The 9,046-nt window shown below is 36.1% G+C and overlaps 1 pseudogene; it reads right to left on the reverse strand.

The window, feature by feature from the left end:
• Window positions 1–4,673: 4,673 nt before the first annotated feature.
• LOC105980933 overlaps window positions 4,674–9,046 on the reverse strand; it is an 82,609-nt pseudogene continuing 78,236 nt past the window's right edge.

Below are 9,046 nucleotides of genomic sequence, written 5' to 3' on the forward strand. Positions count from 1 at the left end.
GTACATGTCATTGTTGCAACGGGTCCACCTGTATCCTTAAACGAATTGTTTTTCCCCTTCTCCTCCACAATTATACCAACATCAAATACAGTGAAAGCACGGGTTATACTGTGGGGAAGAGACATACAAAGCAACAAAGAGATAATCTTAAAAATGTGTTATGAACAAATGCATGAAAGAAAAAAAAACATTTAAATACATATATAAGGGTTCATTTTCCTAACATCATATTATGTGACCTTTTCTGCTTGACTCAGACATATACTAGATATTGCAAATAAGGGAAACCAAGAGACCTATGTTTCTTTGGGCTTGGCTTACTTCACTTAATATTATTTTTTCCAAGCCTTTCCGTTTCCTAACAAATGGGGCAATGTCATTCTTTCTGATAGAGGCATAGAATTCCATTGTGTATGTATACCACATTTTCTTGATCCATTCATCTACTGAGGGGCATCTGGGTTGGTTCCATATCTTAGCTATGGTAAATAGTGCTGCAATAAACATAGTTGTGCTGGTAGCTTTAGTGTGGTCTTGTTTGTAAACATTTGGGTAAATGCCCAAAAGTGGGATTGCTGGGTCATAAGGGAGCTCTACGTGAAGTCTTTTGAGGAAGCTCCATATTACTTTCCAAAGTGGTTGAAAAAGTTTACACTCCCACCAACAATGTAGTAAGGTGCTCTTCTGTCCACATCCCCTCCAGCATCTGTTGTTATTAGAGTTCTTGATTTTTGCCATTCTAACTGGGGTGAGGTGGTATCTTAATGTTGTTTTGATTTGCATTTCTTTTATGGCTAGGGAGGTTGAGCATTTCTTCATGTGTCTATTGGCCATCCTTCTTTCTTCTTCAGAGAAGTTTCTCTTTAAGTCTTTAGCCCACTTATTTATTGTGCAGTTGTTTCTTTGAGGATTTGTTGTTGGGGGATTTAATTTTTGAGTTCCAAGTATATATTAGATATGAGACCCTTGTCCGTTGTATGGTTAGTGAAGATCTTCTCCCAATCCGTGGGCTTTCTATTGATTTTGCTAGCTATGTCCTTTGCCATGCAGAAGCTCTCCTACTTCATGCAATCCCATTTGTCCAACCTTTCTTTGATTTGTTGTGTTTCCGGGTCTCTTAAGAAAATTTCGGCTGGAGCCAAGGAGACCTAGTGTTTCTCCTATTCCATCCTGTAATGTTTTCAGATTGTCTGCTTTGACTCCAAGGTCTTGGATCCATTTGGAGTTGATTCTGGTGCAGGGTGATATATAAGGATCTAGCTTTAGTTTTCTACAAGCAGTTAACCAATTTTGCCAGCACCATTTACTGAAGAGGCTGTCTTTCTTCCATTCTATTTTTTTTAGTTCCCTTATCTAGGATTAGATGGCTATAGGTCTGTAGGTTCATTTCTGGGTTTTCAATTCTATTCCGTTGGTCCTGAGGTCTATAATTTTTTTTTTTTGGTTGTGAGGCCTGAACTCTGGGCTAGGTACTGTCCCTGAGCTCTTCAGCTCAAGGCTAGCACTCTACCATGTGAGCCACAGTGCCACTTCTGGCTTTTTCTGTTTATATGGTGCTGAGGAATTAAACCCAGGGCCTCATGCATGAGAGGCAAGCACTCTACCACTGAGCCACCTCCCCAGACCAATAAACTTAAAAATTTCTTAAGCATTTTATATGCAGATCCAGTTTATAATGAGTAGAACATAATAATTTGAAACCTTATATATATATATATATATATATATATATACACACACACACACACACACACACACACATGAATATGCAAGTGTGGCAACTACACTGATATAATTAGAAGATAAGATTAAGACATGAAGGACATTATCAGTGAAGATATTGTGTGATTATAAATACTACTTAATTTTCATCTATTTTATTGAAACAAGAAGGAAGTTATGTGCAGACAGGAAGAATAAAACTAATAACATTCATCCACATATAAAAATGTGAGAAAGTGAGAAAGCGAAAGAAACTTTTAAATTATGTGACAAGATGTGCTCTTCTTCTTCCTTTATTATACCAGAAATCTAAATGCCAAACATTTAGTTATGTCAGGCTCAGACCTGTAGCCCTGAGAGGAAGAGGAAGAGGGAGAGAAAGAGGAAGAGAAAGAAGAGAAGAAGATGAAGATTTGAGGATTGAAGTTTAGAGCAAGCCCAGGCAAGAAAGTCCATGAGACTCTTATCCCCAAATAACCACCAAAAATATAAAATCCTGAAAGTGTTCAAGGAGTAGAGCCAAGAGCCTTGAACAAAAAAACTCAGGTACAGCATCTAGTTCCTGAGTTCAAACCCCAGAAATGACATTAAACCAAATAAAAAAGAAAGAAAGAAAACTAAATGCTATACTTTGTAAAGTCATATGTGTTTTAAGCTCAAAGTTTGTTTTATTTTTGCAAAAATATACATATAATTACAATACAGTTCTGAAGAAAGTACTACACATGAAAATGAATCTGTTTTTAATCCATGTAGTTTAGCAAGAATATGATTAAAAAGCAGTGTTATGAAATTTTTCTGTGTAAGTGATGATAACATTTCTATTTTACTTTTAAATTCTCTCACTTTGGTAAATGTTTACTTGAGACTATTTTAAATAAAATATAAAGACCATTGTTTCTCTGATACAAAACAAGTATTTCTTCAGGATTTTCTTTTAATCATATTTTGTCAGAGTGAAGTGACTGAGAGACAAAATTCTTAGTTAGAAGCATCCTTTGCTTGATTTAATATATTTTCAAATATTTTACATAGTATATTCTATGTATCTATAAAATAATAGTTGAGAAAATAAATGACCTACAAGGGCCAACTACTGGGTTGATAATCTAATCTGTAATACTGTGTCTTGAAACAGAATCATGGGGCTGCATACTAAATACCTGACATGATTTTCCCTACTCCCAAAGAGAATATGACTTTTCTCTGCAAAACATTTAAATTGTAGTTTGTATCCAATGCTCTCAGACTCTCAAATTGTTTAAGACTTTAAAATTTAATCAAGGGATTTCTTAATGGAAGCTGGGAAGAGCAACATCAGAAATACATTTGACAAAAGGGTAACAAATTTCTACTTAATTATTTACAAGGCCATATACAGCTACACAGAGACAGAAAAGTAGTCAGACTCTTATGCATCAGACCCAGCCGTCTGAAACAACAAGGGCATCAATTCGTCCTCACACCATGCAAACAGTTTTCAAGATTGCATCGTGTTGATCTTGATGAAATTACATGACTAGGATCTGAAGCTGCGTGCTGGTAATTTATGGCCACAGGTCACTCTGAGTTGAACATTTGCAGTTTACTGAGAGCCTATTTGAAATTTACATGCATCTCATTTTGTCACCTAAAACATGTTTTTCATCATTGATAACAGCCACTGCCTTTTTACCTTATCCTTTTTCTTAGTGTCTATTTCTGTGAATACAGCAGAAATATTTCCCACTGGGTAAAATAGCATAACAAATATTAATATGAAGTGATTGAATAGAAGCATTTACTTTTCTAAATTTAGAGATAAGGAGAATTTTATTTTATTTTATTGTGATTTATTAAGCTACAATTGTTTTTTTCAATTGTTTTGTTCTGAGTAAAAAAAATGACAAAAATCAAAATCTTTACCTTATCTCTCACACTTTGGAATATGTATCTGTTCATTTTCTCCCAGAAATAATTGTCTAGATTTTCCCATCCAAAGAAATATATACATTTAGACCAGCACTTATCATACTTGCAATCCGATATGTGTATGTGTATGTGCATATATAATTTGCCTTTATTTTTTAAACTATAAAGTCATAATGTACAGTAGATTTTCCAGTGCTTTTCATTGGAGCTCTATGAATGTTTCTTTGAGAAACAATATTGTAAATAAATCTATAAAATTCTGAAAAAAATCTTGAAATGCTATCAATTTATTGTTACCAAAAAGAAGAGTAAGTTCTACATACATTTTTGAGATAAAGCTTCATTTGGATGCATTGTGCTCTAAACACACCAGGTCCCATAAACATATACCACATATATATACCACATTCCTGAAATGTCTGTGTATATACTAAATATAGCTTTATTTGTCTGCAGATATAAGCAATGAAAGAAGTGAAGCCTGCATTATATAGAAGACAAGACTACTACGGTCAACAATTTAAATCATATTACATAAAATAAAATGTAATTAATTTTGTTATGTATAATATTTTATATATGATTTTTATTATGGAAAATATTTGTTTGCTTTTCAAACATTTATGTGAATTGTAAAACCACTGAATGTAAACCATTGAATGTATAACCATTGAGAGTCGGAAGGAATTGTGCATCAAAATATTTCTTCAAATAGGAAATAAATCCCTTTAACTCATCTGACACAAGTCATCATTGAGTCACTGAGAAATTAAATCTGACAACATAATTCAAATGTAAAATTCAGCCCTTATAATGGTTTATTGAAGTATTTATAGTGGTGAAAAATTTTGAATGCGCTTTTTAGACACTATGGGATTTGAGCAAAATGCCATCTCAGGAATTGTTTCTATTTAGGTCACTAGCTTAGTTATTTTTCACTCAGCATCTAGTTATCTTATGTCCTAATAATCTATCTATCTATTTCTCCTGCATATTTGGAATTAAAGACATACTCAACCATGCCCTGCTTTATGTATCTCTTATAGAATCAAAAGAAAAAGGGGAACCAAGATATCTTTAGAATCCAGTTTAATGGTCTGCGTCATCAGTTGTACCAAGTCACTCATTTCATTTATATGACTTTTCACTTCCCTGGAATCCCCATCTGACTTATCTGTTGAACTTGTAAAAGAACTTAACTCATCCTCAGACAATGAATCAGTTTTCTTTCCTGAGCAATACTGCAGTCAGAAGAGAACCATCTGGTAGGAATGGAAGGCCTTCCTCCTGTGGTTTCCCTAGCTCAGTTGCACTCTTCACTGAAGAGCCTGAAGGAAATATCTCTTCCTGTAACTGCTTTAGCCGTCTCCTCTCTCTGGCTGGTAATGGCCGATCCTTTGATGATGTTATCTCACGGTGTGTAGAACGGCTCACATACTCACTGGCTAGTCTATTTTCGTTTTCAACATTTCGTGTTGATATGACATTCACTTTTCCCACAGTAGGATGAGAGGACAAAAACTGAGGAGGTGCTTCTATTAAGCCATTGTGCTCTGTCTGCTCTCTTTTCCTCTGCCATGGCTGTCCAGAAAGGGATGGTTCAGACTCAGAGTTGTGTGGCTGCAAACTTAGATGGATTGTGCCCTGCTTTTCCATAATATATTCATCAGCAACTTGTTCCTGGCCCTTTGGCCTCTTGTCTTTATTTAGGTGTTGGAGTGGCTTAACTGGTTCATTCCCTTCCCTATGGCCATTATCAGAGCACCATATGGAAATCAGGATTTCAGGCTGAGCCCTGGATTCAGTGTTGTCCTGTGTCTTCTCTCTCACTTGAGAAATGGTGCACTGACCTAGCTCATTAGCAGCATCTAAATGTCTTGGTTGATTCTGTTGAACTGAGACATCATTCATTAACTTTCTCCTTTCTGCAGGTAAGATGTCAATATTTACTCTACTAATTTTAGCTAATAATTCTGTAGTCTTGCTCATGTCTGGTTTGCCAGTGTGGCCTTTTGGACTAGCAGGTGATTTCCAAGGACCAATAACCACAGGCCTCTCTTGGGACAAACAATTGTCTTCACCCATTACATGAGTCTTGGAAACCTCAGAACAGTGAGAGTGATGTTGGATCCCATCATGGTCTGATTCTGCCTTTCTGGAAATGATGCAGCAACAGGTTTGGATTTAGAGTCACCATTTTTTATGTTATTTTTGGAAGTTTTTGCCTTTGTGGCCTTCAAAAATAAGGATATTTGGTGTTTTACGTGAGGTTGCCTCAACATGCTTCTCACAGAGGGTCTTTCTTCAGGCTCAGCATTGTTCTGATCAGTTGAGCCAGCTCTGGGCTATAAATTCTTGGTATTTGGTGGCAGCTTTCCTTCAACAATCTGGTAAACTAAAGAATTTATGTCTTTTGTGTTGAAAGCCTGCTTCAGTGTCCATTTCATACTCACAGTATCCCAAAGCCCCAACATCAGACTTATAATTTTAGGGTCTTATTGAAAACAATTCAGGGCTCATGTAATAGGTGTGCCAATGAGGGTGCTCGTCATCTCACTATTATTTTCTAACACTCGTGCAATTCCTAGGTCACCCACTTTTGATGATGTTTGTTCTTGTTAGGAAGACAGTTTGAGTTTTCAGGATATGTCTTCATGTACATCAAAATATAGTTTCCTTTCTATGTATAGCTGTATATCACATCATTTGTTTGATAAGAAATACTGCCTACACAGGAAATAGTTTTTATAAAGTAAAATATAAGACCTAGTCAGTAAATTTTCACTTTGTATTTAAATGACTCTAGAAATAAATACTCCAGATGTTCTTAGTTTCTTATAAAAATACTTTCTTCAAAATTACACACACACAAAAATCCTCTAATGAAATTTTCTTTCAGTCAGTTATGTTAGGTGCTTTGCCAGGAGCTAAGGATATAGCAGTGAATAAAACAATACTTCCTTGCTCTTGAAAAAAAAAAGGAAGAAAAAGGGGTTTCCTTCGTTTCTTCCATGAACTAAAAAAATGTTGATTTTTTTCAAATTAATATACTTTCATATAGATTTTCATTCACTGTAAAGTATTTTAGTAGTTCCAGGTTGCTATGTAACAATACATTTATTGTACTCTAGGTAAATTTCTCAGGGAACAGTTTTACAATGATGAACACACTTTACAATATCAGCCATCCCCACAATTGTTTCTTTGATTTCAAGGATTTAGGGCAATAGCAAATTTAAGGAGAATCGCTAGGGAGTGTATGAGATGATTGAGAAATATTCACACTTAGAATACGTTTTTAATCTAGTTTCTGAAGCACCTCTAAGTTTTCCATTGCTGAAGGAACTCTCAGGAGTTTCCCTTAGAATGAGGGTACTGATAGCTAAAACACAGACTCACCAAGAAATGACAGTAATTTCTTCTATTTGAAAAGCTGTGCAGTGTCTGAGATTTTTACACTATCTCCAAGCTAACATTTTGTTATGCAGCCCCAGGATGCTCCAAGAATTATGAGACTCCTGTATCAGAGACAAAGCACTTGGTTTGTATTATGCAAGGTGAGGAGCGGAGGCAGCCAGTGAATCTGTTTTCATTTTCCCCAAAGTCTTCAAAATGGAAGCAGGGCTCAGGAATTTTTGTGCACAGAAAGCTTGCCATGGCAGAAGTATCCTGAGTTTCAATAACTGTAATCTTTAGCCGGGTGCCAGTGGTTCACACCTGTAATTCTAGCTACTCAGGAGGCTGAGATTTGAGGATCATGGTTCAAAGCCAGCCTGGGCAGGAAAGTCCATGAGACATTTACCTCCACTAAAACCACTAGAAAACCAGAAGTGGTGCTGTGGCTCAAGCAGTAGTGCACTCAGGCCTAAAGTTTAAGCCCCACAACTGACAAAAATAAAATAATAATAATTTTTATCTTAAAAAATGTTTTCTACCAAGTATGTTCATACTTTTCTTGAAATTTGATATTACATTTGTAAACTGGTCACCAAAAAAATATGTGTTTTACTCTACAGATTGACGGTGTTACACTATTCACCAAACTGTAGGTTTGTGCTGCCTTAGACTATAAAATATCTCTCAAGGGTTTATTTAAAAATGTACTTTCATATTTATTTTTTATTTTTTCGTCCGGTCGTGGGGCCTGAACTCTGGGCCTGGGCTCTGGACCTCAGCATTTCAGCTCAAGGCTAGCGCTCTACCACTTGAGCCACAGTGCCACTACCAGTTTTTTTCTTTTTTGCTTATGTGGTGCTGAGAAATCGAACCCACGGCCTCATGCATGCAAGGCAAACGCTCTACCACTGAGCCACCTTCCCTGCCCTCATTTACTTTTTTATATTACTTATTATCAAGATTTATTTAATATTTTATTTTATTTTATTTTTTTTGTTCATAGGGCTTGAACTCTGACCTTGGGCGCTATCTCTCAGCTCTTCAGCTCAAGGCAAGTGCTCTACTGCTTGAGCCACAGCACCACTTCCGGTTTTCTAGTGCTTTATTGGAGATAAGAGTCTCATGGACTTTCCTCCCCTGGCTGACTTTGAACCGTGATCCTCAGACCTCAGCCTCCTGAGTAGCTAGGATTGAAGGCGTGAGCCACTAGCACCCAATTATCAAGATTTATTTTTAAAAATAAGTGGACAAAACCTCATAAAGAAAAGTAAAAGTTAATCTAAATGTTCGCAACAACATTTTAGCATCTAATCAACAAAAGACTGTCATAACATTTAAATGTACTGAAATTTGTAGGACTAACATAATTTACTAGGGATGTGGTAAAGTTAATAAAGAAAGAAAAACCCTCTGGGCAGCCACATGCAAAAAACTAAAACTGGATCAAAATGGATTAAAGAACTCAACATAAAATCTGAAACTCTGAACCTACTGTAGGATATAGTAAGAGAGACATTAAACTTACAGGCACAGGGAGAAACTTCAGAACAGAGTCCCAGGGTCATAACAAATTGGAGAGAGAAGTGACAAATGGAACTACCTTAAAATAAAAAAGTTTCTTCACAACTAAAGATATAGCTACCAAGAACATAGCTAGCAAGATCAAGAGAAAGCCTACGGATTGGGAGAAGATCTTCACTAGCCATACAACGGACAAGGGTCTCATATCTAAAATATAATTGGAACTCAAAAATATAAATCCCCCAACAACAAATCCTCAAAGAAACAACTGCCCAATAAATAAATGGGCTAAAGACTTAAAGAGAAACTTCTCTGAAGAAGAGAGAAGGATGGCCAATAGACACATGAAGAAATGCTCAACCTTCCTAACCATAAAAGAAATGCAAATCAAAACAACATTGAGATACCACTTCACTCCAGTTAGAATGGCTAAAATCAAGAACTCTAATAACAATGGATGCTGGAGGGGATGTGGACAGAAGGGAACCTTACTGCA

Source organism: Dipodomys ordii, unplaced genomic scaffold (assembly GCF_000151885.1).
Source record: "Dipodomys ordii isolate 6190 unplaced genomic scaffold, Dord_2.0 Scaffold1, whole genome shotgun sequence".
In the NCBI taxonomy this organism is placed as follows: Eukaryota; Metazoa; Chordata; class Mammalia; order Rodentia; family Heteromyidae; genus Dipodomys; species Dipodomys ordii.